The sequence below is a fragment of the Ictidomys tridecemlineatus genome, chromosome 14 (genome assembly GCF_052094955.1).
Source record: "Ictidomys tridecemlineatus isolate mIctTri1 chromosome 14, mIctTri1.hap1, whole genome shotgun sequence".
NCBI classification, from domain to species: domain Eukaryota; kingdom Metazoa; phylum Chordata; class Mammalia; order Rodentia; family Sciuridae; genus Ictidomys; species Ictidomys tridecemlineatus.
In genome coordinates this window covers 49732674-49757882 of record NC_135490.1, presented here as the reverse complement: position 1 = coordinate 49757882, position 25209 = coordinate 49732674, and the positions used below count along the sequence as shown (strand labels likewise).

The 25209-nt window shown below is 41.1% G+C and overlaps 1 pseudogene; it reads left to right on the top strand.

Annotated features, from left to right (window-relative positions):
- Positions 1-25209, top strand: part of LOC144370526 (hexokinase-2-like) — a 100830-nt pseudogene that overhangs the window by 46682 nt on the left and 28939 nt on the right.

The window sequence follows — 25209 nt, the reverse complement described above, 5'->3', positions numbered from 1 at the left end:
TGCCATAGGATCTCTTGTTCTTTGATGTATATATTTATAAATTTACACATTCTAGAAGGTTTTAGGAAGATAAAAGAAAATATGTATTAAAAGAGTAGGTAAAAAAGCTCTTTAAAATTAATGTACCATTGCTATGGTTATTACATAGCATTTTCTTTTTAAGAATGTATTAACCAGTAATATGTATATAATAATAACATAATATTCAAATATGGTATAAACAAATAAACATAAATTAATAAATTTTATATGATTTATTTTATAATAATATTGGTAAAATATAATCGAAGGTGAAAATAAACATTTAAATAATGACACATGCACATGTCCATTTTTATTAAAGTATAGTGAAATATATCTATTTTTGTAATATACTTTTGTTCACAAAAGCATCATAAATATTATTGTAGCTGCACAAAATTAAAAATCCAAATTGTACATACCTCAGTAAATAAATGGCTTTTAGTGACTGAAATTTCTGAGTCTGTTTTGTGAAACACAAATACTCAGTAAAATATGCTCTGAAGAAAACCTCAATTTGAATATGTAAAAACATAAAAAGGAGTATTTAGAGTTGTTTTACCATGAGTTTAAATTAAAATAGTTTTGATACCCGAACAAATACTCTGAAGTTTTTATCCTTAAGAAATACATTTGAAAGAGTACATCAATTCTGTCTTGAGTAATGCAAGCATAAGAGAAATATGATAAGAATATTAAGTAAGCCTCAAAAATCTGAGGATCATGAAATAAATAAATTCTTGGCAAGAAAATATCTAGAATCAATTTTGATATAAAGTCAAAACCAATCAGCATTCTAATTTACCAAATCTTAATGATTTAATGTATTAGAGAAAACAAATCAGAATTCCAAGCAAAGACTTGAGAAATGGGTGTGCATAGAAAGATTTAACCTCAGAAAATTTTATACATCCCCTGTGTCTGTCCATGTGTCTCTCTCACGTCTTTCCACTGTGACACCAAAAACAAAAACAATGAAGAACACGTTTTTGAGTAATTATATTTAGGTCTTAAAACAGTTATCTATTTTTAGTAGTAATTTGCCTTAGTATCTCCTCAATAATTAATGATCACCCTGTGCTTGTTGCTCATAATATAGAATGTGTAGAACCACCGAGAACGAGGCTCTGAAGACTACTATTTGAATAATGTCAGAACAAAAAGCGCCACAGAACAGTAAGAACTGAAAAAACAAGGCCAAAACCAGTGCAGGACCACACAGCATGTAGGGCTATATCAAGGAGGAGTGGAGGTGGTCTATGAGGTCTGACCTCCCTTAGGCAATGCAAAGGACAGACTAGTATACACTGTCTTAGAAAATATTTTTCTTCAAATCTTATATTTTAATGGATACATGGTAAGAATCCAGAAGTAAAATGTAAAATAGCACATTTACATTCATTTCTGGGATACTTTTACTTCTAGTTCACTAGATTAGCTAATTTTAATGCCTTTCACTATGTCCTAATTGATATTTTAGCTATAGTAGATAACTTTTTCTTTTTCAATATTTATCAGGTAATTTACAAAAAAATTCCATTACAGAATACAGTCATTTAAAAAAATTAATGATGAAATTGTTCAAAACACATACACAGTAATATCACAGGGTATGAAGTCTGTGTAGACATCATAGTCTTTATGTTTAGTTCCTAGTTTAAAGAATGATTGACTGGCTTGGAAGTTTAGCTTGAAATCTTATCTCAAAAAACTTGAAAGGACTTCTCCTGTGTCTTTAGACAGGGAGACTGGCAGTAACTCAGGGACAACTGTGGGTTTGGCACCTTTATTCATGATCACTTTTTCATTTGTGGAATACTGTAAACTCTTGTGATACTAACAAATTGTAGAGGGAAAATGACTCAAAAACCCATGAAATGCAAGAACCCCAGAGTTCTGAGAACTATCTTAGATGTAAGCCACCCAGGAGACCTGCCTGACCATTGGATCTTTTCACTTTAGACCTTTTAGAGTGGGAAATAAACATTGATTAAATAAATCACTGAGATGTGGGGTTCTAAACCACATTTATTTTCTCAACTATGCAGTCTAAAACATTACTCCTAATGTATTGAAGCACAAGTCTCTGGGACATATTTTTCAAGGCTTTTTAATTTTATTAAAATATACACTTCATGTGCCACATTCTTTTCCAAATTTCTTAAGAAACAATGTCAAAGATTTGACATTATGCTTGACCATACTTAGGGAGTCACTTCAAGAAGTGTAGAGTTATTCCACTCATGCCAAAATGATATCATATTCACATAAAGAGTGAGTTTTTAAGTTATCTGTGGAATAAGGTACAGATTCTATTCAAAAAATTAGCAAAAGAGATGAAGTCCTGATATATAAAAATAAAATCAGTTTAAAAAATATTCCAAGCTGGATATGGTGGCGAACACCTGTAATCTTGGTTGGCTATAGGGGCTAAGGTATGAGAATTGCAAGCTCAAAGACAGTCTCAGAAATTCTGTAAGATTCAGTCTCAAAAAAAATTCCTGAGATTTGGCTCAGCAGTTAAGCACCTGTGGATTCAATTCCTGATTTAAATAGTAATACTAATAATAATTCTAAGTGACATCATGAGAAACACAATAAAAATTTGTAACTGAACATCTTTTTTTCCAGTGGTATTGGGGATTTAACCTAGGACTTTATGCATGTGAGGCAAGCACTCTACCAACTGAGCTATATATCCAGTCCTATGACTGGACATCTTACTAGACTCTAGCTTCCTTCTGTGGCTTTTGTACTTTTACTATTCCTTCTCTTATTCTATACTTTCTGCCCAAATTTTCTCCAGAAACAACAACAACAACAACAACAACAAAACTCACTCCTTCCACAAATTATCTTCATAAAGGACAATTTCTGGAACATCTTGACCCCTTTGGTAAGGATTGTCAAGCCTTCTATTATGAGTTTAAAACTCTATCCTTTTTTTAAAATTCTGTTCTTCTGCCTGTTTTTCTGTCCTTCTGTTCAAAATTGTGATTTATAAGTACATAGTTACAATTATGGTCTACATTGCTTCCTTGACTTAGAACAGTTAAGTCTTTTACACACTTATGTCTAAACTGCAATACTCATGCTTTGATTTTTCTTTGGGTTCAGCTACATCACCAGGATGGTTACAGTTCTTAATGCAAGCAGTTTCTGTTTGATCTGGTCCTGTATGGTGTTCAAAAATTTTTGTGCTTAGTGAGACTCTTAGTGAGGTTATATCTTATATACCAGTTTTGATGTAATGAGTTTTTTTTTGCAAATGTAGTGGATATGATAAGTAGATGTGACATTGAGACTCATGGAGATAAGTGACTGCAGGGTCTACCTGTCTTGCTATGAGATCTTCTTCATGGTATAAAAACATTCTCTTATTTCCTGTATATAAAACTTAAATTGATGGAGTATACAAACCATGCTTCATTTAGTTCTGATCTCAAAAGTTATGACCACTACATATTTATATTGTAGACAGCACTTGGTGTTTTTAAGGGCTAATTTACTTTAGGGAACTCTGAAAAATTTTTTAGAACTTATAAGTAAACAATATTGGTCATGTTCAAATTTTCCAATAAAATCTGAGAGCAATTACTAATGATTGGCAGATAATCAACCTGAGATTCCCAGGGTTTAAGTGAAGTGATATATCATAGTTTATAAAGTTATTAAGTGAGAAAAATTTAAGATTAAAATGAAATATAGCTAAGGTTTTACACCTAAAAAATACTACAATATTCACAAAGTCTTACACCTAATAAATTATGAGGCAAGACTATGACTTTACTGGCTTCTCCATTTAATATTTTCAATTGAGCAACATTTTATTAGAAGAAATAATAGTACTTCTGATGACAAATATATAGGAAAATATTCAACACCTTCAACATCCACAATGTTCAATAGAAACCATGTAAAGTAGAATTTTTATAACTTTTTATCAGATTTTTAGGAAAAAAGCATTTACAATCTGATAGTTAAAAGCATTTTTTTGAATTGTGCTACTGTAAACATTTTTGTAGCTACATTCTTTTAGAATTCTGTGATTCCATTCAGTATATGAATTGATAAAGCAAATGTTATTTTTATACAAAATAGGATATTGCTCATCATTAAAGACAATGAAATCATGGCATATGCAGGTAAATGGATAGAATTGAAGAATACTATGCTAAGTGAAGTAAGCCAATCCCCCAAAACCAAATGCTAAATGTTTTCTCTGACATAAAATTGCTTATATGTAATGGAAAGGAGGGAGAAGCATGGGAGGAATAGACAAACTATAGATAAGACAGTGGGGAGGAAGGGGAAGAAAGGGAGCATGGGAATAGGAAAGTGTTGAAATTAGATGGATGTCATTATTCTAAGTACATGTATGAAGACATGAATGGTGTGACTCTATGTTGTGTATAAGAGATATGAAAAAATGTACTCTATATGTGTAATATGAATTACAATGCATTCTACTGTCATATATAACAAATTAGAATAAAATTTAAAAATTACTTTATTAAAGACTGAGCAAATTCAGAGGAAATAAAATATTTAAAAACAAAAACAAAAATTAAAAAGCATGTTTATATATGTTGAAAATGTTTTATATATTCCATTGTGGAGTTTGTTATACCCCAAAATAACTCTAATATATTATGAAAAAAAGCAAATGTGTTTGAAGCAACTAAAATATATTCATTTGTTAAAAAAGTAATATATTCTCTCATTTAAATCTATTCTTTGAGTGAGAGAGAGAAAAACAAAATACAAAGCATTATTAAGAAAGTAAATCAAAATAGGTAGAAGTGGAAAACTAAATGCACAAATGAAGAAAGTAGTCTTAAGTACTAGAGGGAGAATCCATGCTAGAAATAAGAAAAGTAGTGAATGTATGATAAGACTTTGAGTAATGACAGGTTATTTATCCTCTGATAAATCTCTGAAAACTTATTTTCTTGGGAGAAAGATAACATATAAAACTATTTCTCGTAAGTTTAGATATGATTTTGTAATTACTTTTCCATGAAAGTTCATTAAATAATATCAATACCAGATACTTTCTGGAATTTTTCTCCAAGTCAATCAAATATTTTATATATTTTAGAATGTGTGTGTGCATGTGCACTCTAGAACATTATGTATAAATGTATATATGTATCTAAGTTTTATCTAAGGTTAACATTTATATGTATGTAAAATAACTTGATTCTTTTGTATTTTTCTAAATATAATGGTACATAAAATATTTTTGTAGGAAATATAACGTGAGTGATCTGTTTACTTTTATTTTAAAGTGTCTGAATTTTTTTTACATGACTGGCTTTACAAAGCCAGTCATTTCTATATTTTAAATAAAAGATGTGTTTGAATAAAAGCATTTTTAAAAAGCCTCCACTCAATGATGTATAAAACTCCCTATTAAAGACTATTGGCCATTTTTAAATTTTTTTGGTAGAAAATGTTTCCCATAAGAAGAAGCAATGTGGGCTGGGGATGTGGCTCAAGCGGTAGCGCGCTCGCCTGGCATGCGTGCGGCCCGGGTTCGATCCTCAGCACCACATACCAACAAAGATGTTGTGTCTGGCGAGAACTAAAAAATAAATATTAAAAATTCTCTCTCTCTCTCTCTCTCTCTCTCTCTCTCTCTCTCTCTCTCTCTCTCCTCCTCTCTCACTCTCTCTTTAAAAAAAAAATAGAAGAAGCAATGTATGTAAGCCCACCACAGTACTTAAATCGCCTTTAATATAAACCTATGGCAGGGATGCTAAAAATATTATATTTCAAAGCACAATGGATCTCAAACATCAAATAAAACTCTAGCCTTAATGAAACCAAAACAAAAGATTTGACAAGCATTTTCTGTTTACCACAGAGCCTTCTCTCAAAGAAGTAGGAAATCCTATGCTAAATATTTCATAGCATACTCTTGGTGTCAACATTTCCTATCCTTCTATAACAATCACTGGAGTTCCAGATTTCCCCTCACAGTCAGAATTCTATTTTCTTTTATAGACTATGCTCACAAAGCAAAACAAAGAGGAGTTCATGGAAAAGGACTTTTCACTCATATTTTCCTTACTGTCTTTTTTTCTGGAAACAAATAGAATGCAATTTTCTTCAAAATTGCTTTCAAACCATAGTTTACTACACTTTTCTAATCCCGATATTGGACTGCAGCAATCTCTTCTGTGGGAGCCAGTGTTGAGGGTCTTCTGCTGCCAAACAGAGGCCTCACAAGCCATGTGGAATGTGAATAAGCCATGTCATGTCTTGTGAGCTGCATGGCTTACACATTTGCTTTCTAAAGGAGTCAACCTGATGTGGTCTAAAAGGTCCTGTATTATATAAATTCTGATTTTCTTAGAAACTGGTCATCTTTATTCAGCTCAACTAGTGTGCTGATCCTAATGGTCTCTGCATTAATATTAGTGCAACACAAAAGAGAATTGGGCCTCAACCATTATTTTCCACGTGTTTCAATCCAAATATTCATCAGGACTACTTCAGCACTTTTTTGTATAAAAAGCCCCCCCTTCTAATATAGGTTAATATGGTTAGGCATTGGGTGAAGAGGAAGAGCTGGAAGACTATGGTTGGATCTGGTGCAGTGCAACCATTCTGATGTGCTTGGGACTCCCCCAGTTTTACCACTTAGTTCATGTCATAGGAAATCCTTCCATCCTGGCAAATGGGATAGCCAACCATCTGCATGGCCTGGGACCCAGGCCTTTGTTGCTACTTAGCTGGACTTTCATGGCAGCTTTCTAGCCAGCCTCCCTTACCTTACCTCCCCCCCAACTACAGTGAAAATGCAAATCTGACCTGGTGAAGAACCAAGTTATTGGCAATGGCATTTGCTGCATGCTTGCAGCCATGTTATATAAGCCTTGTGTCATAAGGACACACTTCGGAAATATCATTTTCTGGAAGCCACAAATCAGAGCCATCTTGTATAGTTAACCCAATCTGCTGTCCTGCCTTCTGGATATGTGGACATGCCATGGACTCCCACACATGGCCACTGCATCTACATGTCCCCTTTTCTCTGTCTAGCAACTTCATATTCACTAAATCCTGGCTGTCTTTTGTTGCCTCCCAAGAAACCTTCCTTGTCATAGCAGCAATAATCCTTCCTTCGATACTTGTTTCCTCTCTCCCTGTTGGCTCTGGTACTGGGGTTCATGTAGCACCAGACAGCTAAGAAGATAATTTCTCCCATGATCATTGGCAAAACAACTAATGGCAGAATGGAAAGTACTTTGTGAGATGATTCAATCACAAATTCACTTTTTGTTTATTAAGATAGTGATTTTTCAAACATTTCTTTAAATGAATTTTTTTTTCCAATTTTTCAGTTGTGGACCCCAGTCTCAAATTTAATCAATTGAAATCTTATGGAATAGAGCCCTATGTAAAAGACAGAAGCACTGAGAAGAAATAGAAATTGGAAGTGAGGGTATAGGACATTAGCTATATCTTTTTTATGTTTAACTTAGAGACAATTTACCACTGAGCCATATCCCTAGCCCTTTTTTATTTTTTTATTTTTGTTTTGAGGTAGGGTCTCACTTGGTTGCTTAGGGCCTCAAACTTGGGATCCTCCTATTTAGCCTCTCCAGTCATTGGAATTATATGCGTGTGCCACTGTACCTGGCTGTGAACCGTATCTTAATTAACCTCCCTTAACCTTCATTAAGGTCAGACCTTGCCATCTTCATGGATGCCTAGCACTCTGGGAACACTAGGTGAAAAGGGAGTCCTGGGAATCAAATCATGGTATTTGCAGGTAAATGATGGAGTTGGAGAATATCATGCTAAGTAAAGTAAGCCAATCCACAAAAAACAAAAGCCAAATGTTTTCTTTTGATAATGTTTTTTCTTGATGCTGATCCATAATAGGCATAGGGGGAGCATGGGAGAAATGGAGGAACTTTGGATAGGGCTAAGGGGAGGGAGGGGAAGGGAGGGAGGCCTAGGGGTAGGAAAGATGATGGAATGAGTTGATTATCATTACCCTAGGTACATGTATGAAGACACAAATGGTGTGACTCTACTTTGTGTAAAACCAGAGAAATGAAAAATTGTGCTCCATATGTTTACTATGAATTGGAATGTATTCTGCTGTCACGTATAATAAATTTGAATAAATAAATAAATAAATGGAACTAGGAAAAAGAATAAAAGGAAGGAAAGGGACTCCTGCAGTCTGAAGTATCTTTAATTACCTGAGGCCGGGGAGTGAGGGGCTGGACTCTGCTCCAGCCTCAACCAGGGCACTACCATTTGTTAACACAGTTGCCTCAGATGAAGGGCACTGCTGCTTAAAAATATAAAACAAAACCAAAACTGTTTGCAAGAGCTTAGAGCACTGACTGGCACTCTGCTCTGAGTGCCTGAAAGGAACAGGTGGTGATCTATTTTAATGAGTGACAAGTACCTAAAGATTAAAAATAGACCCTGTTGGAAAAAATATAACTCAGACATTGCCAGGACTAGATACCTGTTAGTACACAATATTAACGATGCTGGAGTGGTGGCACCAAATAAATTAGTTATGTCATATCAACTAAGGTGACATTAACCATCATGGTCAGGTGGTTAATCAAATGTCAATTCAGTCCTCGAGGTTTCCCTGTGACAGGTGAGTTCCCAGGAGAAATTAAAACCCCTTTATCTTGCTGACCTTATGTATCTGATAAGAGGGGAACTGAAAGTGGGCTGCCCGTAGTCCAGGATGAGAAATGAGTCAGCAAACAAACCCTGCCAGAAGGCACCTCTTCAACTTTCACCTTTGGGCAATTTGATGGAGGGTGGCACCATCCAACACTCCTATCTCCAGTTCCTCTTAGCTAGAGACTAGTGTCATTTCTTTGGGTGTCTTCCTTCCCACCCCTCTTTTGGTGCCCCTTCTCTTGCCAGAGTGGGGAGTCCTTCAGCAGAGAGGACTTGTAAAGTGTCCTACAAGGTGGAAACAATGGTTTGATATAATTGTATAGAAGAGAGCATCAATTTGTGGCTACCAAAAAGAAAAAAAAGCCTGCATCAGTAAGTTCTGAGTCCCACTGTAGAGAAGGGTGTGTCACCCATTGCTAATGGCTATGTACCTGCCACCTCACTTGTCCCATCCTCCACTCAATATGGAAGGTCCAGTCTGAGAGGATATAGCCGTCTAATAAACCCAGGGATATGGGCTGTGATTACTGATAAAAGCTTAATGTGTCTGCTTTCTTCCTTGCTACTTTATGGATTCCAGAAACCATGAAAGATGAGGGTGTAGTAGCAAGGGAAAAGCACATACTTTAGAGACAGATGGACTTGGTTTCCATTCCTAGCTCTCATTTACCCCCCAAATAACCTTAACCAACTGATTCAGCTTCTGAGACACAGCATCATTTCCTTTGTCACCCAGGCCAGCTTGGGGCCTGCTGTCACCTCAAGGTCTTAAAAATTGCTGTAGTTAGTGAAGAATTCCCTATTTGAAGATTTACAGCTTTCCTATGAGCAGCCTTCTTGCTCATTGCAGCAGAAACCTTTGCTAGTCCTGGATTTGAATCTTGGTTGGAATGACTGGACCTGAGCCTGGTTTTCTCCTTTGCAACTTGGGATTAGGGTGCCTAAATGAGTTGTTGAAGATCAGTGACATGTTTATAAAGAAAGAGCACATTGCTTACTTCAGTGTCTCTCCTGTTAAAGATATCTACCATTGAACCATCAGTCTACTAAATCTCCCTATCACCTGCCTCTGTCTTTTTTTTCTTTTTAGCATAACCATCCAAATGGTAATAAGTCTGAACTCTGTGCTAGGGGTAAGAGAAGTGAAGATAAGGTCCTGGATTTTATTTTTCAAAAAGATCATAATAGAAGAATTTTAGCTGGGCACTGTGGCACATGTCCATAATCTCAGTCTCTTGGGAAGCTAATGCAGGAGGATTGCAAGTTCATGGTCAGTTTCAGTTACTTAGCAAGGTCCTAAGCAACTTAGAGAGACCTTGTTAAAAAAAAACTGGCAATTGTGGGGCTCAGTGATTAAAGAAACCTTTGATGATCCCTTGCCTCCTTACATCAGAATAGTTGTGACCATGTTTAGCAGGAATTGGAGAGATCTAGAAAGGGAGGTAACTGAATACAATCTTTTTTTTTAAAGAGAGAGTGAGAGAGGAGAGAGAGAGAGAGACAATTTTTAATATTTATTTTTTAGTTCTCGGCAGACACAACATCTTTGTTGGTATGTGGTGCTGAGGATCGAACTCGGGCTGCACGCATGCCAGAGGAGCGCGCTGCCGCTTGAGCCACATCCCCAGCCCCTGAATACAATCTTTATTCTTCAGAATTTTTAGATATAGGACACTAAAAATCTTCAAAGTATGAATATTTTGACAATATAAAAAATAAAATCTTTCTTCATGGGTGAAAATAGCATGCATCAAATTAAAAGATAAACATCCAACTAGGGAAAAATAAGTGCAAATATGTAATCATCAAAGCTGTTTTCTTTACTATACAAAGAGTTTCTTTAGCATCTGAAGATACTTATGACTATCTTAAAAAAAAAGTCATGAACAGATAATTCACAGAAAAAGAAAGTCCATTCGACCCCTTTGATATAAGGGGAGTAAACAAGGACAGGGTAAGGACGAAGAGCTTGAGAAGAAGATTTACATTAAACAGGGATGAGAAAAGGGGAGGGGAGGGGAGGGGAGGGGAGGGGGGATAGTAGAGAATAGGACAGACAGCAGAATATATCAGACACTAGAAAGGCAATATGTCAATCAATGGAAGTGTAACTGATGTGAAACAGCAATCTGTATACGGGGTAAAGTTGGGAGTTCATAACCCACTTGAATCAAACTGTGAAAGATGATGTATTAAGAACTGTGTAATGTTTTGAATGACCAACAATAAAAAAAAAAAGTTAACTTTATACCAATGAAAGAAACCAAGTTTTAAAAAATCAGATATCACTTTGACTTAGCAGATTGGCAAAGATTGATTGCTACATAACATGGGACACTGTGTGCTCATGCCACGAGGGCAATACGCTCGCTGAGCTAGAATTCACAAGGTCTGTCTGCTGTCTGTATGGTCCAGCACTGAACCATGGGGGACTGTCATGCATGGTGTGGATATGGGCACTAGAAGAAGGGTCTGTCTACTGTCATGAAGAGAACACCTTAGAATTTATGGAGTCATTGTGCTGGCTCAGATTCCGGACTCAGAAGTAGTCCTTGGCTGTGATAGTTGGGATCATGCTGTTTGTGGAGGGGTCACAGGGAGTAGAAATGTGGAAGGATGAAGAGAGATGTCTGCTCCAGATGAGCCTGTTGTGAGGAAAGCAAGGGATGACATTTCCTTCTTAGAACAGAATTTTTGACAGTACTTTATATTTGTGGTTTCCTTTAGCCCAACAGAAAATAAGGCAAAACCACATTCCTGATGGAGCTGTGCCCCTGCAGTGAATCCAGCTGGGCTGGCCTTGGAACCAGGGCCAGCCCTGGCTGCTTCGTCCCCGTGGTCACTGATTCAGCGGATCATGTGTGCCCTGGGCCTCAGAGTGCTGATGAGGCAGTTCATCTTTGATTTTCCTTTTCATCCCTCATGACAACTACCACATAGTGTTTCCTAGAATCTGGCTGAGGTCCCACTACCAGGGGAGGCTCAGAACAAGAGTGTCTGGAAAAGTCACCCATGGCCATGAAGGGGGCAAAACCGCCCCAGACGGGTGGTTGCTTTAGTGAGTTGGCAGCTGAAGTGTGTGATGAGGCTGCCTCCAGATGCCAGCAGGGAATGGAAAATTAGTCCTCAGGAGGAATGCTGAAGTCACTGGAGCTGCTTCCAGTGACTTGGACAGATGTCTATAGTTTTCTCTGCCATCATGGGCCGGGGAGACTCTTCAGCATACGTGTGGGGCAGTGTTTTCTGAGAGCCTGGATAGGACATATCTGGGACCTAGTGAGCATTCCTTAAGTTCTTGGCACAGTGCTGGGGGCATAACATCTATTTTTTCCCTTCACAATCCCATGAAGTATGCTATTCCCATTTTAGAGATGAGGCAGCTGAGGCTCAGAGGCTCAGAAACCAGTCTTTGATGAAAAGTGTTTGCGCCAGGATTCTCCATGTAGGTAACATGGGCAGAAGAGCCTGTCTACCAGTGTCATACCTCCTGACAGCAGGTTGTGTACAGGTGAATCCTGAGAAATCTCCAGTACATTTTGTCTGCTCCCAGTTTCCCTTTTGCACTCAGGCTCTGTGGTAGTGTTGTCAGGGAGTTGGCAAGATTTAGCTTTTCTCAGGGCCATAGAGCTGAAGGTGTTGAGAGGACCTGGGCACAGAATGAGCCCTTCATTTCATCTAGCAAGCACATCATTGCACCTTATTTCAGCGGCTGGCTTCCACTGAGAAAGAGGCTAAGTGTTGACAAACATGTCAATTAGTGTTTCCCAGGAAATTACCCTGTATCCTTCCAGAAACAATGCTGTGTGGTAGGGCAGCAGAAGACTCAAGGAGCCATTATGGGTTGAGGAGGCCACTTGCGCGTGAGCCCTCCTTCTTTCCCAGCCCTGGATCTGGGCTCTGCGCCTCTTCAGCATTTTCATTCTGTGCCATACAATGGGCCACTTCCCCGTGGCCGGCTGTATTATTATCCAGAATCTGAATGTTTCCTGTCTGCACTGCTTGTTTCCTGTCGGGAAGGAACTCTGCCTTTCTGGTGCACGTGAAGATTTGACCCATTTGTGTCTGTGGGAAGTTTTAGAGACCTACTGTCCCCTTTCTGACTCCTTCACAGCTCTGGGGGTTGAGTGGAGCAGCTGGGTGGCCTAACTCATGTCTTTCACATTCTGGGGTCAGCATCCTCCCACACTCTAATAAGCCTGAGATCCTCTAGGGGCACCTGGTTGGCTTATTTGTTAGGCCACTGAGTTCATAGACAGTTGTTCCATTCTCCTCCATCATGTGACTCTGATTCTGTAGTAAGAGATCGCCATCGTAGCATGCAAACATTTTTAGGCAGTATGGTGGTCACAATTTGGCACAGGTCCAGGGCTCAGACCTTCTGGATATTCTGAAGATTTAAAAACAAAATTGAGGCCTGGATGCCTGGCACAGGATTTGCTGGGGTCCATATGCTCCATTAGGACTTGCAAAAATCCCTTAGGAAAGTCAGTTTTGAGGGGTTGAGCACCCTATTGTTGGATGTGAAAATGCCTCATTGTTGATGTGAATTGTAAAAGGAAATTATAAAAGTACTTAAGATTAAGAAGATCAAATCTAACTGTGTGTAGAAAAGAAGTAAAATCCCTTGGCCATGCAGTCACCTATAGATGGCCAGTGTCCATGAAGGGACTTGGGGTTTGAAGTCTTGATTGGTCTCTGTGAGGCAGTTTCACTTTGTCTTCCCCAAACTGACAGTGTCCCCTTCTTTGTGTTTAGAACACGGAGAGTTCCTGGCTCTGGATCTTGGAGGGACCAACTTCTGTGTGCTCCGTGTGAGAGTAACGGACAATGAGCTCCAGAATGTTGAGATGGAGAACCAGATCTACGCCATCCCTGAGGACATCATGTGAGGCTGTGGCACTCAGATATGGCCTCTCTCTCAGGGTCTACGAATGCCTTCCTTGAGATGTCCTTTCTGCACCTTCTCCCACTGCTCTCAGATTGGAGACACTATCATGAAAACACTCCTGGACACTAGCACAGCTGTAGGGATCCCTGTTGGCCAGAGCCTGGCTCTTCCTGCCACATTTTATATGCAGCAGGTGCTCAATAATAAAAGGAATGCATGGAGGAGAAATGGAGTAGAATGCTCTTTAGTATTATCACGTCTTTGGCCTAAGGCTTGGGAGAGGTGTCAGCCCTCAGAATTCTGTTCCCTGTTCCTTCTACCAAACCAGGCCACTCCTGGGAAAGGAATTCCTGATTATGAGCAGAGCAAGTGAGGAAGGTATTTTTTAGATCCTTTATTTGACTTTGGGAGTGGCCTTGAGGGTAAACCTATTTTCCTTGCTTGAATGCTGGTGTTTGAGAAGGAGCCTGGGTCACTGGGATTGTGGGCATTTTATCTCTGTGGAGGGTGTCACATGACTCCAGCATAAAGTCAGGGAGACACAGAGGGGTGAGTCTCTTCCACTGGCTCCCCATTTACCTGTGCCATGCTGTTGTGTTGAGGAGGTTGGGCCCCTGTGTTCAGGCAATCTGGCTGAGGGATTTGGGGCAAGTGATGATGGCACCTGGCAGAGCATCAGTGTATTCATCTGAAGAGAGGGATGAGAGTATGGAAACTGTGGTGAGGATTAGAGGAGAGGAGGATGCATATTAAGTATTTCACACAACCTGGCCCATAAACTGGCACTCTTAACTATTTTTCTATACTTCTTTGTACTCTGCTCCAGGATGCTGTGGCCATCATGGGGGATGTAGTCATCTTTTCTTCCCATTGCCTCCCTCACCCACTCTGAGCCTTATCCCTCAGATTGTAAATACTTGAGAATCAAGTAAATAAGACAAAACCAAAAATCACACCTGAAGTTTGGCTGTGCTTGCAGTTCGCTGAAGATGTGTTGGGTGGATTTTTATGTCATCTGACACATCACATCTTTGTAGCCTATTGCTAACCCTTCACCATGAGGGGCATAAAGACTTCACAGTCCTTATAGAGTCCTCCTCAGGGCCTGGCAAGGGTGTGGGACTCCAGCAGACAAAGTGGAGTATCTCTGCCAATCCAGAAAGAGAATTCATTTCAAACATTTATGATCTGAGTGAAATTTTCCTTGACAAGCTTACCTGGAAATCTCTTAAACCATCTAGTTTCTGTTCTTCATGTATATACATAGGCAAAATGTTTTAGCCCAGATTAATAAACAAAAACCAAAGAGTATGAGACCTACATGGAAATGAAAAACTTTTGGGTTGTTAGAAAGGTTTGGAATCAATGAAAATAAAACTATATAAAAATGGAACAGAAATAAAACTAGGAGAAATTATGGGTGTTGATTTTGCCCTAAGCAAGTGAAATAATATTATATATCTAAAATGACAGAAAGTATTTGAAAAAAATACTGAAAGGAAATCTAAGGGGTTATTTTATTGTTATAAATTAATGGTGCTGTTTTTTTCCTACACCCCTCTTGGGGTATTATGTATGAGTATTTTAAGTAAAGGAAAATAAATGGATTTTTAAAATGCAAATTTAGTTAAAACCAAGACCAATTTACCAAACTCCAAACTTGCAGAGGTTTCTTTAGGAACTCTCAACCTGGGCAGAGTGGGTCCCTGTGTAAGATTCTAGAGGCAATTCTGCTCTTCTATTGGGGAAGTTGATAAGAGAGAAAATATGGGATGTATTAAATAAATTCCCAGTACCTTCTTACTGATACACTAGTCAAAATGATTTTTAGTGCAAAGAGTTTTATCTCCCCAAAAAGGAAGTTGTGTTCTGCCACGTCACTTCCATTTCAAAGCAGTAGGTCATAAACCTGAATAATAGCCACTTACAATCACTTAAGGTGTATCTTGTGGGAAGGTGAGTGAGTGGATCCTTAGACCAAAAAAGAAAAGAAAAACTTTCAAACTCCTCACAGTGATGCCCTTTGAGCTTTTTTATAGCAGGAAGATGTTAGCTCTTTCTCTCAGCATCTTATCTGTAGGTCCTCTGCTAACAGAAAAGGGGTTAGGCTTCCAGTTCAAGGAAGCAGATGGTCTCCTCTTCTCCACTTTAAAAAAAGGTAGGAGGCTGAGACATGAGGATTGTGAGCTCAAAGTCGGCCTCAGCAAGGTGAGGTGCTTAGTAACTCAGTGGGACCTTGTCTCTAAATAAAATACAAAATAGAGACCAGCATTGGCCAAGGGAACTTTTTGCAGAGGTAGAACTGTTCTCTATCTGGCCTGCATGATTCTGTAGCTGTCAGCCTCTTGAGGCATTAATCACTTGGGAAGTGGGGCTACTGTGATTGGAGAGCTGAATTTTTATTTTTTTATTTTTTATTATTTTCTAATGAATTGAAATAGCCCCAGATGGCCAGTGATTACTTTCTGGGCAGGGCATTAGTTAAAGCATCTTCACTGCCTTTCTTCTCTGCCTTCCCATCTAGAGAGGGAGCTGATGAGGGGAAGGTGACTTTCTACTTCTCCTATTAAAGGAAAAGATAGTTGTTCTTTTTCACTTCTTCCTCCCCCACTTAGCTTTTCATTTTTGCCACCTGGTTAACCTTGCACTTGGAATGTCTTCAGCCTCTTCCTTATATTTTGTTCCCCAAACCTCTGGCCTCATCCTTTCAGCATCTGGAGGTCACCAACTTCTCTTCGAGGGTGCTGAATGGCCAAGAAGGAAGTCAGGGGGCTCTTTGGGGGGCTGATTGAAAACCTGGCTCATTGTGAATGCAGCTTTCTCCAGGGCTGAGGAGCTGTGGGTCCTGCTCAGTGTGATCACAGTTGTGAAAGTGCCCACCAACAAAACCCTATTCTTTTTTGCTCTTCAGAGAGAACTGAGTATTCCATTTTTGAAAGTAGAAAACAAAGATAACTTCTTTGGATTGCCCCTAGGTGATTAGTTTTCTAGAAAAGAGGAAAAAATAGAAAAAAGTTACTCATTTTTGCTAAGTTGGTTCATAGAATGCCAACACAGAATGTTCCACCACTCCCCCAGTCACAAGAAACAGGGATGCTGAAGTACTACTTGATGGTGAAGTGAACTTTCCTTTCCGGTAAGATAATTGGCTAGGCATTTGTGTCCGGGGGGTCTGCCAGGGCCACCAAAGGATGTCCTATTTGTAGGGCGTGCGAGGACATTCTGATAACTTTGGCCACAATTTACCCCTTCCTCTCAGGGTTATTTTGACAGATGTTTAGATAAATGGTCTAAATGGAGGACAGCTTTTAATGAGTACTAACTAGTATTAAGCCCTTATATGAATTGACTCTTTTAATCATTTGGGGAACTGTTTATGGGCAGTCTAGTTACCATTCCCATTTCTTCGATGAAAAGCAAATGAAGACTCAGAGAGTAAGAGGATCTGGTACAAATTCAACTAATTCCTTTGTGAGCCCAAGGTCTTAATTTCTTTGCCATTCTGCCTGCTCATCTTCCTGTATCATGTGTCCTTAGCTATTTGACCACAGTGCTGAATGCCTGGCCAACTTCATGGATAAGCTCCAAATTAAAGACAAGAAGCTCCCATTGGGCTTTACCTTCTCATTCACCTGCCACCAGAGTAAACTAGATGAAGTAAGATGGGTTCTTCAGAAGACTTGCTGCATTGCTTCACTTCTGGGGCTGGGAGGACTGGGAAGAACGCCGTGGTGGCCATCTGTTGCTGTGGTATCGACAGTAACACTGAGGGATTTTATAGCTAAGGATTCAGTATTTAGAGTTCTGGGCTCCAGGTGACTGTGCGTGTGTGGAGGTGTTGAGAGGTGAAAAAGTATCGGGGAGGTGGGTGCTCTTTGTTACTCTGCATTTCACACCTATTGCACAGTGACCCAATCCCACCCAGGGCGACAGGAATGAAAAGCTAGGAACTCTTTTGATTCTGAGTGTTTTGATGAAAGGTCTTGGAAGAAGGTTGCTTCATGAATTAATGATTCAAGGATATACATATCTTATTTTGGCAAGTCTAAAGTTTGCTCCTTCTATTTCTTAGAGGTAGTAAATCCTGAAGGAATCACTCATTTGATCTCCTTTCCTGAACCTGGGAGGATCCTGAGTTTCTTTTTCCTCCGCTAGTCAGGAGACAGTCTACAAATTCAATCATGACTTTAGCTGGGCATCAGAGAGCTCTACTAATGATGCCTGGCAAAATGTGGCCTGTGTTTAAATTGTAGAAAATCAATATTCATTCCTTAGTTGTTTTGTAGTAGAGTGTCCTGGTCTCATGGACCAAGGGCTTCAAGTCCAGTGGTGTGAAAGGCAAAACGTGGTGGCTCTGATCTGGAAGGCCATCCAGCAGAGAGGGGTGAGTGTGGATTGGTGGGACCTCGGGTGTGCAGGCCCTTTGGGATTCACTCTGAAGTCTGTGCTCAAACTCAGCCTGAGAAGCTTTTGTAGAGCTTAAGGGGAGGTATTCTTCTTCTCTGCTATTACCCAGTAATTTTATATATGATCAGATGCCTTTGGGGTTTTGAGATTAACATGGTGGAAAGTAATCTTAGTCTTGGTGCAAGAAAAAAACCTTCAGTCCTGAAGAAGACTTCATATCATTTCAAGTAAGGAAGTTGGCATAATGGTGACATGACAGTACAATGGGGCCGAGAGTGGACAAGATAAAGTTCTGTCATAGGAGTGGGAGGGAGAGAGAGAAAAAGAAAAAGGGAGAGAGAAGGAAGAAGAGGGGAGGTTAGAGGGAGAAGAAAGAGAAGTAGAAGAAGCCAACAAGATTGACTTTTCTTAGTGCAGTAATGGCTACAAACTAGACCACAGGGCTGGTGTCAGGAAAATGGTTCTCCACAATGAGAACAAGCAGGGTGGGAGTGAGTTGCCCGATGTTCACCTGGGTGTGGATCTAGCTTTCCAGCTCGAACCTTCCTTGGCTCTGAGTTGGGTTAGTAAGCCTGTTGCACTTGAGCTGGGTGTCTTGCTGCTCTTTTTCCATCTTCACATCCTGTATCCATCCCTTATGTGATGGTGAAGGTCATAACCCTCCATTTCATTCCTACAGGACTTTGATATTGACATTGTGGCTGTGGTGAATGACATGATTGGGATCATGATGACTTGTGGTTATGATGACCAGATGTGAGATTGGTCTCATTGTGGGTGAGTGAGCTCTGGGTATGAGAGCTGGATGTGCAGTTGGGGGAGTGGGCTGAAAAGAAGGGAGTGACCTGTAGACTGGGTTATATTTGAAGATAACAATGTAGTTTCTTTGGAGGGCCAAGCCAAGGCTTGTGGAGCTGGGGGTAGTAGAGTTCTGGATCATATATTGGGTAGTCCAGGAGTCTTCAGAAAGGGATCCTAATATGGAGCAGCCTTGGACAGTAGCGTGATAGGAAGATGGGGGCAGGGGAGGGACGCATAGGGAGGTACTTGAGCAGTTCCTTGCTTTGGTCAGGCACTGGCAGCAATGCCTGCTACATGGAGGAAATGTGCCACATCGACATTGTGGAGGGCGAAGAGGGGCGGATGTGTATCAACATGGAGTGGGGGGCCTTTGGGGACGATGGCGTGCTCAATGACATCTGCACGGAGTTTGACCGAGAGATGGACATGGGCTCACTGAACCCTGGGAAGCAACTGTGAGTGGGCCTTTGCGGGGAGGGGTTGGGGGTGTGTGTTGGGAACTGAGGTTGGGGCTGCTCAGGGACAGGGCATTTGTTTTCAGGTCATCTCTGTAGTCTTACTTTGTCCCCCAAAGTTTGCCAAGGCACCCACCAATTATGGGAACATTTGGGAATATAAATTGCTGAGAGGGCTCTAAAACCAGTGTGAGTGATAAACCCAATCATCCTTCAACACATTCACTTTGGAAGGCCATATCCTAGTTCTTGAAAGCCCCTTAGTAGCTCTCAACCACTGCACCCCACAAAGGACCAGGCTATATCATATGGCTGCTCACTGCCAACCCACAGAGTCCCAGGGCCTCCTGCTTCAGCTGAAGACTGACTACGGCTTATGGAAAGGCTGGCTTCTCAGAAGCCTTTTTGGGCTCCACCCCTGGTCTGTGGCCCAACCTTAATCTCGAAGAAGATCGGATAAAATGCCCCAGCATTTTGTTACCTGAATCTTCTACACTCCAGCCAGGTCAGAGTTGGTTTTATGTTATTTTCGACTCTTACACAACCTTATTTCATTCTCACGTTTGCCAAATGTCTCTGAAGATGTTGAGACTGGATTGCTACAAGCACTAAACATAGTTACAAAACATTTTGAGCAATGCAGCATCTCTATGGTCTTCTTGGTGTTGGGACTGTTTTGGGAAGTCTTTTCGCACATATCTCGACTTAGAAAGGAAAACTAGCCCTATATATCAGGTCAGTGGTGGGCAGCCTTTTGCTTTACTGGGGAGTCCTTTCTTCCTCAAAGCTTGGTTTCATTAAGTCATAAGCTTTTTTTTTTTTTTTTTTTTTTTTTTTTTTTTACGTGTTGAAATGTGAGTCCATTTACCTGAACTTAGGAACATACCGGTTGTGTCTGCTATAGGTGGCCAGAGGTTTATGAGCTGAGAAGTCACTCACTCAATGCCTGCCTCCATTAATGAGACATACCCATGTCATTCCAAAGAGCCCTGTACCCTTTGAAGTATCAAAAGACAAAATTCCTCGCCAGGTCTTCACAGCATATTCCTGGTTTATCCATTAAAAAAAAAAAAAAAAGATTGGGAAGTCATCTTTCAAATTGTCAGCTGAGGTAGCCCCAAAATCATGAGCGATGACATCACACTGTAGAGACCCGCTTGCCCTGGGGGTGTTTCCCTTAGCTCCTATACAACTAGCTTCACATGTGAAGATGTGGAATCCTCACTGTTGAAGCCAGGTTACTCCCAAGGCGGGTGCTCATGTTGGTGCTTTGACATTTTCAATGTGCCTTCTGCTCGGAACAAATGCTGCCACCTGTCCCTTAGCTCCAATGCTTTCCGACTTGGCCTAAGTTGTCTCTTTGTAGGTAATTTCCAACTCCCTTCCACACCCCTGCTCTGGGCCTCCTTGTCACTGAAGCCAGTCCTAGACAGTACCAGTAGTCCTAGGAGCCTCCTCTCTCTAAGACCCAGAGGCTTTCTGAGAGACCAATGGGTCTTCTTTGCCCAAAAGAGATTGAGTTTCCTCTGCCACATAGTCGTCGCTGGAAAGACTTCTAAAGAAAACAGTGTCACCTAGTGCTGCAAAATTAAATTACCAAACTGCCTCAGGTTGGGAGCTGATCTCTGCCTTTCTAAAACATGTTTCTTCTATCACCAGCCTGCTCCGAAACTTCCATTGTGTTTACCCCCAGACTCTTCGAGAGCTGTTCTAATTTGGTCTTGTAATCTTGCCTCACTATCTTCCTGCCCCAACTTGTCCCCTCACCCCACCATTTTCTCAGGAATCCACAAATTTCCTTAAAGAGGCTTGTGCCTATGTTTAATCAGGTTGAATTTTTTTTCCTCTTGAAAAAAAATATTGGGACTCTACGTGAGATTCTATTTCAAAGAAGCTGTTTTTTTTTTTTGAGAGAAGAAATTTTAAAAAACATTCTCCTACACAAAATTAAATTACCTAAAATTCAGTCTGTCCAGAATGTTCTATACACTTGGTTGTTTCATCTGTTTAAGTCCTGTTTTTTCCCATTGTTCAAGACTCACCAGCCTGAGGGTCAGTCCTAATCCCGCAGTTCCTGCAGCCCCCCAGCTGTCAGGTCGACACACACCTGAATAAGTTAATCCTTAATCATACTGTCCTCTAAAGCATGCCGAATCTCACATATTTGTGTCTTGCCTCCCTAGGAAAGTTGTGCATTCATGGACGGTGGGGGGGTATTATTGCTTTGGTCTGTATTTCCCTGCAGGTTTGAGAAGATGATCAGTGGGATGTACATGGGGGAGCTGGTAAGGCTCATCCTGGTGAAGATGGCCAAGGAAGAGCTGCTGTTCCAGGGGAAGCTCAGCCCAGAACTGCTCACCACAGGCAGCTTTGAAACCAAAGATGTCTCAGATATTGAAGAGTAAGTTTCTGGTCCCAATGCCTCTCCCCATAACCGAGTGTCTGGTTATGGGGAGAGGCATTTGGAGAACATGGGTGAGGAATTGGCTTTTGACTCTTTGAGCAGGAGGTCCACATGATTGCCTTTTTTTTTGGGGGGGGTGATACTGGGGATTGAACTCAGGGGTGCTTAACCACTGAGCCACATCCCTAGTTCTTTTTAAAATATTTTGTTTAGAGATAAGGTCTCGCTGAGTTGCTTAGAGCCTCACTAAGTTGCTCAGGCTGGGTTTGAAATCATGATCCTTCTGCCTCAGGCTCTCAAGCTGCTGGGATTATAGGCATGTGCCATGTCACCTGGCCACAATAGGGTCTTGAAGGTTACCCATGGTGGGCCTGTGAATTCACTCTACTTACTTGTCTGTGCTCCTGTGGATTTTGAGGTTGATGCTAATGAAGTGACTCAGGGGTTCTAGAAACAGTTGGCCTGCACATGCAGGGACTTGGGCTGTTGCCCTGGGTTAAATCCTAGAGGCATTAACGGGGGCACCTTAACACTTGTTTGCATCTATCTCCTTGTTCTTCTCCTGAATTTCTGACATGTCTTTTCTTATCAGCAGTTCTCAAAAGGGACTACCCTGAGCCCTACTTCAAAACAGAAAAATAGGTGCTTGGATGCCCACAGATATATTTACCCACTCATAGTCCAGCCCGGGGGTGGGAGTGAGGATGGCCCATAGTATCCTGATAGCTGGGGCTAGTTTTCCATTATTGCTATTTCCTCATGTGAATAGAGGGGGTCCTATTAGTTGAGGAACCAGGTAGAGAGAGGAGGTGATTTCAGTGCCAAAAGGAGCAGTGAAAGCATTCCAAGGACTTTGTTCTGAGTGGAACCTTTAAACAGTGGCTAAAGTTGCTACACCCCAAGGGGATGGTAGTACTCAATCTAGTGAGGCATTTGGCTCCCCTGAGAAGGGCACTTATGGTGTCAAATCACCTACCTTTTCCCACCATCTTCAGACACAGACAAACTCTGGCTGCTTTAGAGAGAACAGATGGGCAGCACAGCTGGCACATGTTTAGAGGTGACTGTTTATAGAGGCAGAGATTCTGTCTGTTTACCCTAAGACAAGTAAATGGCAAATGCAAAGAGTGCAGAAGGTCCATGAACCAGGTCTTATCTTCATATTAGCACACAGAAAAGAAATACTGGTTTTACTCACTGGGGGAAAAATGAGCCAGGTTAGCACTGTATGTGAGTGTGAGAGAGAGAGAGAGAGAGAGAGAGAGAGAGAGAGAGAGAGAGAGAGAGAGAGAGTGATGTCTGGAAAAGATACCTCAAGGTGGCGATGTTGCATTGTATTCCCTCCTTGTTGTCCCCGCCCTGCTCACAAACAGGTAGCAAGGTCATAAGAGAAATTGTGTTCTCACTGATAGATGGGGTTTGCTGGAGCTGATGGGCTTCCTTGCCAACCCACACCCTCCTCCTGTTGGCCACAGTGGGTCAGACAAGTGCACACACACTATCTTTCTCATTCCCAGCGATAAGGATGGCATCTAGAAGGCCTACCAGGTGATGGTGTGGCTGGGTCTGAATCCATTGCAGGAGGACTGTGTGGCCACTCAAGGGATCTGCCAGATTGTGTCCACACGCTCAACCAACCTGTGTGCAGCCACCCTGGCTGCTGTGCTGCAGCATATCAAGGAGAGCAAGGGTGAGGAAAGGGTGTGCTCCACCTTTGGGATTGATGGCTCCGTCTACAAGAAACACCTTCAGTGAGTCAGCATGTTGGGCCCAGGAGTGAAGGAGGTCCCAGAGTACCTGGGACCTGGTGACTCCATCGGGCAGCTCTGTTTTTCATCCCAAGGTGTCAGGGGTCTTTGTAGAACTATAGTTCCCAATGGAGCAAGTGGCTACTGGAGGATGTCATTCCTGGTGTGGGTGGAGGTGATTTCTGAAGGCTGATGATGACTCAGAGCTCCCCTGCATGCTGGGTACTCTTCTTGGCCACGCTCTTCTTTATAAGACAGAGTTTCATTCTTTACTCTTATGATTCTTGGTGGTTCTTATATGTGCTATGTATTCTGCCAGGGACCACCTCAGTACTGGGGGTTACCAGCCTCTGATTTGGGTATTGAATTGATGCCATGCTGCATGTTTTGATCCCTTGGGTTATATATATCCAGATATTCAAGTTTCAGTTGGGACCTGGAAGATGCCTCTTGTTGCACTCATTTAATTTCTCCTAACATGAGTGCTAGGTAAATATGGCATCATTAACTGAGCTGGTCACTGTGGAAGGTCTCAGCTCTGAGGTCCCCTAATCTCCTAGCTCAGTGCCTCCCAAACTTTAGTTAATGTGCACATGAATCACATGGGGATCTTAAGAGGCAGATTCTGGTTCAGAAGGTCTGAGGTGAGCCTGAGATCCTGCATCTCACAGCCTCCAATGAGGCAGTTGGCTCATGGACCACACTTGGAGTACCAGAGCGATACCTCAAAGCAGTCATCACCTGGAGAGTTTCTTGTCAAACATAACATGTTATCTTTAGCTGTTCAGATACCTTGAGATGGTTGGAAGAAATTGGCAAAAGAGAGGTGAGAGTGCAGAAGAAGTTATATCTTCAAATAAAATGAGTTATGGAACATGAAAAATGGGTAATGTTAGAGCCACCTGATTCTATTAGACTGCAGAGGCTGATTGCAATCTCCTGGGCAGAGGAGATTTTTTGTGACTGCACGTAGGGAACAGTGTTTTGCAAGAAGTGTCCTTTCCTTTCAGTGGGTAATAAACCCCACCAGGGCGGTTATCTGAGGTTTTATACAGGGATTCCTAACATGGGAAAACGTGGAGGGAGAAGGCTGAGGGCAGCCTCTGCTCTTGCAGGCCCAACTTTTGGGCTGAAGCAGTGAGCCATTGTGCAACCATTTATACCACTGACCTTAACTGTGGACACCTGTCTCTTATCTCACCTGGGCAGCTACAGTTTTGCCAAGCGTCTTCACAAGGCTGTAAGTCGGCTGTTGGCTGACTGCGTCATTCACTTCCTCAGCTCTGAGGGTGGCAGCAACAAAGGGGCAGCCATGGTGACTGCGGTGGCTTACCGACTGGCTGATCAACAAAGAGCCCACCAGAAGACCCTGGAGCCTCTAAAACTGAGCCATGAGCAGTTTCTGGAGGTCAAGAGAAGGATGAAGCTTCAAATGGAGCGAGGTCTGAACAAGGAGACACACTCCATCTCCCCTGTGAAGATGCTGCCCACCTACATGTGTGATACCCCCGATGGCATAGGTATGCAGCAGAGATGCTCTCCTGGCAGGCCTTTGTCCTAGCATCGATGATTGGGGAGGTCCGTTAGCATTAGCCTTGGACATTTGAACTGCCACCTGTTTTTGAAGCTATATTACTATAATACTAGAGTCAACCAGACATACCTCAGCTAAAATCAAACAGTACTTACTGGTACCTACTATGTATCAACACACTTAATGCCTATTAATTCCTTTAATATTTGTTAGCTATTAAAGATTAGTAGTTACTTTTGTATATTAACCAACTGCTGTATGTGGCAAAAAACAGAGGCCTG